Source organism: Zingiber officinale, chromosome 1B (genome assembly GCF_018446385.1).
Source record: "Zingiber officinale cultivar Zhangliang chromosome 1B, Zo_v1.1, whole genome shotgun sequence".
Taxonomy (NCBI): domain Eukaryota; kingdom Viridiplantae; phylum Streptophyta; class Magnoliopsida; order Zingiberales; family Zingiberaceae; genus Zingiber; species Zingiber officinale.
Window position 1 is genome coordinate 81,177,894 of NC_055986.1, and position 6,758 is coordinate 81,184,651.

Genomic DNA, 6,758 nt, shown 5'->3' on the forward strand with positions numbered 1-6,758 from the left:
GTTCCGTCCTCGATCGGTCCATGGACCGATCGAAGCTCTGATCGGTCCACGCATCGATCGGAAGCTCTGATCGGTCCACGCAGCGATCGTCACGCTGCCGAGCTTCCTGCTGATGATCGGCATCACGCTTCTCGAACTGCTGGTCGCCGCGATCCAGGCTTATGTCTTCGCGCTGCTGACCTCGGTCTATCTGAACGACCAGACCGATCAGTAACCGAACAGAGAGCTTCTGTTCGGTATCTGATCGGTCACCAGACCGATCAGAGCAAACAGAGTATCACTGGATCGGTCTGGTGACCGATCCAGAGCTTGGTTTTTGCCCAAACCAAGTCCCAAGACTTCCAAACCAATATCCGGTCAACCTTGACCTATTGGTACTTCATCCCTAGCATCTGGTCACTCCCTTGACCTGCTAGAACTCCCTGCCAAGTGTCCGGTCAATCCCTTTGACCTACTTGGACTTTCCAACACCAGAAGTCCGATCATCCCTGATCCATCTGGATTTTCCCTTGCCTGGCTTCACTCACCAGGACTTTCACCGGCTTCACTCGCCAGGACTTTCCATCCGGCCTAACATCCCAGTTAGGACTTTCTCACTGCCTGGCTTCACTCACCAGGACTTTCCATACTGCCTAACATCCCAGTTAGGACTTTCCACTGCCTGGCTTCACTCACCAGGACTTTCCAACTGCCTAACATCCCAGTTAGGACTTTCCCAGTGCCAAGTCTCCATACTTGGACTTTTCCAGTGCCAAGTCTCCATACTTGGACTTTTCGCGTGCCAAGCTCCCTGCTTGGACTTTTCCGTGCCAAGTCTCCATACTTGGACTTTTCCAGTGCCAAGTCTCCATACTTGGACTTTTCCCGAATCAGGTCAACCCGGTCAACCTTGACCTACGGTTGCACCAATAATCTCCCAAACATCTATTCTTGTCCCACATCAAGAATAGAACTCTCTCACGAGTGTCAAACATCAACATGCAACACAACTAGGTCAACCTTGACCTAAGGTTGCACCGACAATCTTCCCAAGTCAAACATCAAAATACAACTCGAGTCACGTCAACTCGAGTCGGGTCAACCAGGTCAACCTTGACCTAAGGTTGCACCAACAATCTCCCCCTTTTTGATGTTTGACAAAACCATAATCAAGTTAGGTTAACCCGATAACCTAACTTAGGTTTTCAATCATCTTCCAATGTGCAATGTTCTTTCCTTGAACATTCTCTGGACATTCTCCCCTTAGGTTAACCCGATAACCTAACTTGGGTTCTCCAATAATTCTCCCCCTTTTTGACACACATCAAAAAGAATTCCAATGTTCTTCCTTGAACATTCCTTGACATTCTTCCCCTAGCTTAGGTTAACCCGATAACCTAACTTGGGTTCTCCAATAATTCTCCAATGAACACTCTCCCCTTTTTGACACACATCAAAAAGAAAAAGGAGAGTATCAAGATCAAGAGTTTCTTCCTAATGAAAGTCCCATACCTTTCATTGAAACTCTTAATTTCCCCCTTGATACTAAACTCAACAATCAACTTAGTGATAATCCCATATCACTAATCCTCAAAAAGTCTTAAGGAGTAAAAACTCCCCCTAAAAGTCAACTCCCCCTTGACAATTAGATAAAACTCCCCCTAAAGGTCAACTCCCCCTTTACCATTGCACCAACAATGTCTTGGAGAGTTTCAAACCTTTAGAAATCCACAAAACCCAATTTTCAGCTGAAATTTCAGACCAACAGTCGAAATTCAGCTTCTGGCACGCCCTGATCGGTCACCAGACCGATCAGAAGCCCCCTGGATCGGTCCCCAGACCGATCCACGCTTCACCGATCGCACTGGATCGTCACTGATCGGTCACCAGACCGATCAGAACTTCCCTGGATCGGTCCGGTGACCGATCCACACTCTGAAATCAGAGATTTCTGATTTCCCTTCCGGAAATTCAGAAACTCCTAATAAATTCCAGAAAATTCCAAAAATCGTAAAATTTTGAGGATACACTCCTCATACCATATACTATCACGGAAAAATAATTTTCTATGAAAATAGTTTCCATTTTTCAATCTTGATACAAAGTTCAAAAACTTTGAAATAGTTCAAGTTTAACTCAACTTTGTATCACAATGTTCAATGATGAATGCTATCACTAGGAAAGCTTCATCAAGGTTTTTCAAATCAATTTTAAAATGCTTTTAAAACCATTTGAATTTAGGACCATAATCTTAGGGCTAAATGTACATGACTTGTACACAAGCTTTCCCTATGATCCTCCATTTCTTGAATTAGGCTCATCTAGGTACAAGAACTATGCACCTTGATCCTAACTCATGATCCTAATATCTCACACACATCTAAGGTGTATCAAACCACATTCAAGTCAATTTGATGTGAGATATGGGTTAAGGTCAACTTAGGCTAAGTTCTCATGCATTTTCTAAACTACACTTTGATCTCAATATCAAAATATGTTTTTATCCTTAAATCAATTTCATTGATTATTAATGCAAGAGATGATGACATGTCATAAATGATATCATAAGTAAAAACATGTGCCAATGTCATGATGTCATGGCATAAAGCTTGAAAACTTAAATAAAGCATGACATATAATAACCTAAGCATTATCATGACATTTCAAATGATCATAAATTAAATATGGTGTCATGACATGGCAAATGGCAAACAACCATGGTAAGTTAACACAAATAAAATACCTAGATTACCTATCTAAGTATCCTTAATCACTTAGCTAACTTAAATTCTAATCCTAGATTGCCCAAAGTGCTCCAAGAAAATGTCAAAACCCAAGTTGGCATTTCTTGATCTCTTGTTTGATTTATACCATTTAAAATTCTACAAGAGTAGCACTTCTAAGTTAAGGCCCGGATTGCCTTGATTACCTAAGAGAATATCAAAATCCCAATTTGATATTTCTCTAGGTTTTTCAAAATTGTGTCAATTTAAAGTAAGATTAATATATTCTCACTTTGGCACAACTTACTCTTCCAAGGAGTGAATGACAAAGATTATTCCATTTCATTTTCAAAGGTTCCCAAACACCTTGAAAATGTTCCTTGAGTGTCAATTTCCTCAAAGTTGGGTTAACTACCCTTCTTATTGGAGTTGACACTCTCTAACCCATCTATGGGGTAGAGAAAATGCTCCTAGGAACCCAATACCTACTTGAGCTCATTGGGTTCACTAAAAATTCACTAGGGATGACTTCCCTAGCAACCCTCCTAATGACCCTCTTAGGCTTTAAAGCCTTGGTCATTTGGGTCTCATCAAGGTCAACTATAGGGGTGACTCCCCTTGTGACCTTGGTAATGGTCTTCCTAGCCTTAGGTTTTGTTCCATAATCGAATGGAACATTATGATAGGTGGGCTTGACCATTTGGGACTTAGGTTTGTGACCCAAACCCTTTTTGTCCTTGGACATTGGTTTTTGACCCTTAAACCCTAGAGATGACTTCTCCAAGTTTTTAAGAGCCTTTTCCAAAGTATCAAGTCTTGACCTCAAGACTTGATTCTCCTTCTCTAATACCTCAATTTTTGATTTGTCATTCTTCTTTGAGGCATTCCTAGGCATGTGTCTAGTTGATTTAGGGTTTCTACCTAGGTTTTCCTTAACCTTAGAAGTGTTAATCCTAGGGTTAGCATTCCTAGTAGTATCCCTATCTAGGTTGACATGTTTAGCACCTAAGCACATGTATTGATTTCTAGTGTTAACATGCTTATCATTATTGACTAATGCAATAAAATTACTAGCATGTATCCTACTAGACTTGCACGAATGAGCTTTAAAAGATACCTTAGGGTTTGCCTTAGCTCCCCCTATCGATGTGCTCGGTCTCTTGTCCTTGTGAGATTGCCTCCCCCTCGGACATTGGCTCCTATAGTGTCCCCTTCGCTTGCATTGGAAACACACCACGTGCTCCTTGCCCTTGCGTGTCGGGACTCCGGCTTCCTTGACTTTTGGCGCCGGTGGAGTCTTTCTAACCCTCTTTGGACACTTACTCTTGTAGTGCCCAAATTCCCTACACTCAAAACACATTATATGCAATTTACTTGAACTTAAAGTGTTTGAGTTACCTAGGGTTGAGGATGAATGGATGCTCTCTTCTTCATCCCTCCCGGAGGTAGAAGCTTCTTCTTCGTGCTCCGATCTTGAAGAAGAACTCACTTCCTCTTCTTCTTTAGATGTTGAGTAACCCTCAACTTCCAATTTGCTCCCTTCATGATGTGAGCTACTTGGCTCACTAGGCTCCTCTTCATGGCTTGAAGTGGAGCTCTCTTCATGGTACTTGGCCAAGTTATCCCATAATTCCTTGGCATTGTTGTAACCTATCTTACACAAGATGTTAGTAGGCAATGAAAATTCAATTATTTTCGTTACCTCTTCGTTGATTTCGGATTTGTGAATTTGTTCTCTTGTCCACTCCTTCTTCTCAAGTGGTTTTCCTTCCTTATCCACCGGAGGAGTAAATCCTTCTTGTACACAAAACCAATTCATTATGTTAGTCATAAGAAAATACTTCATCCTTACCTTCCAATACGCGAAGTCGCCGCGTTCGTAGAAGGGTGGAATGGTGACGTCTTCTCCATAGAGATCCATTCTCTAGCTTTGCTCCCACGGGTGTTGATCCGTCAAGAGCGGCCTTGCTCGATACCACTTGTTAGGATCTTCGTACTCGGCTAGAGAGGGGGTGTGAATAGTCGACCCCAAATTTCTCGTTTCTTCCTACGATTAGGGTTAGCGCAGTGAAAATAACTAAAAAGAAACGCAAAAAGGAAAGATCAAACCTCAAACTCGAACTCGACGATGTAACGAGGTTCGGAGATGAAACTCCTACTCCTCGGCGTGTCCGTAAGGTGGACGAAGCCTATCAATCCGTCGGTGGATGAGTCCCCGGAAAACCGGCTAATAAGAACTCCTTCTGGGTGGAGAAACCTCGCCACAATGTCTTGCAACAGCAAGATAAACAGAAGTACAAGAATACAGCAAGAAAACTAAGTACAATACAAGAATGTAATAACCCTAGCTTGCCTTCTTGTCGACTGGATGAAGCAACAGCTCCAAGCGCCTACAACAGCAGGTGACCCAGCCGAAAGCTCACGCGAAGCTTTGGACGAGCTCAACAAAGCTCAAGCACAGCAGCACTTAGCAATCGGAAGGAGGAAGAAGAAGAAGAAGTAGTAGGCTCGCAGCAGCAGCCCTCCTTTTATAACCTGCGAAGAAAGCGAAGAAAACACAGAAGAAATCTAGCCGTTGTGTCGCAACGGCTAGTGCCTGGATCGGTCTGTGGACCGATCAGGCTCCATGTGGATCGGTCCACAGACCGATCCATTCCCTAACTTCGCTTCTGTTCCGTCCCCGATCGGTCCATGGACCGATCAGGGAAGCTCGATCGGTCCACGGATCGATCGGGAACCTCGATCGGTCCGTAGACCGATCGCTTCTTCTCCCGAACTTCTGCGCCTCGATCGTTGTCTCGATCGGTTTGGCGGCCGATCAGAACTAATCGATCGGTCACCGCGATCGATAATCGAACAGAGCTTGGTATCGATCGGTCACCGCACCGATCGAGCAAACAGACATCCGGATCGGTCCGGTGACCGATCCAGCTTGGATTTTGCCCAAACCAAGTCCCAAGACTTCAAACCAATATCCGGTCAACCTTGACCTATTGGTACTTCATCCCTAGCATCTGGTCACTCCCTTGACCTGCTAAGACTCCCCGCCAAGTGTCCGGTCAATCCCTTTGACCTACTTGGACTTTCCAACACCAGAAGTCCGATCATCCCTGATCCATCTGGATTTTCCCTTGCCTGGCTTCACTCACCAGGACTTTCACCTGGCTTCACTCACCAGGATTTCCACACTGCCTAACATCCCAGTTAGGACTTTCCCACTGCCTGGCTTCACTCACCAGGACTTTCCAACTGCCTAACATCCCAGTTAGGACTTTCCCACTGCCTGGCTTCACTCACCAGGACTTTCCCCGTGCCAAGTCTCCATACTTGGACTTTTCCAGTGCCAAGTCTCCATACTTGGACTTTTCCAGTGCCAAGTCTCCATACTTGGACTTTTCGCGTGCCAAGCTCCCTGCTTGGACTTTTCCGTGCCAAGTCTCCATACTTGGACTTTTCCAGTGCCAAGTCTCCATACTTGGACTTTTCCCGAATCAGGTCAACCCGGTCAACCTTGACCTACGGTTGCACCAATAATCTCCCAAACATCTATTCTTGTCCCACATCAAGAATAGAACTCTCTCACGAGTGTCAAACATCAACATGCAACACAACTAGGTCAACCTTGACCTAAGGTTGCACCGACAATCTTCCCAAGTCAAACATCAAAATACAACTCGAGTCACGTCAACTCGAGTCGGGTCAACCAGGTCAACCTTGACCTAAGGTTGCACCAACACTTCCAACTCGGGATTCTCATCTTCATCCTTCTCAAAACCCCAAAATGCTTCCTAGGTATACTTTAACTTAGTATATTGCTTCAATGTCTAGATTATATGCATTTTTCTTTCATTTTTGTACTTATCTGCTTGTAAAAAAAAATATTATTAGGAAATGAAGACATATTGCCCCTACTCCTAGTAATGCCCCTTCTACTGACGCTAGATTTCCTATTGAACAACATAGGATAGATTTTACTAGGCATTCATATGTTCCATTAAAATGTAGATATTTGAGTAGACCTTTCTTTACTCAGTACTGTACCCCCATTACAGAAGT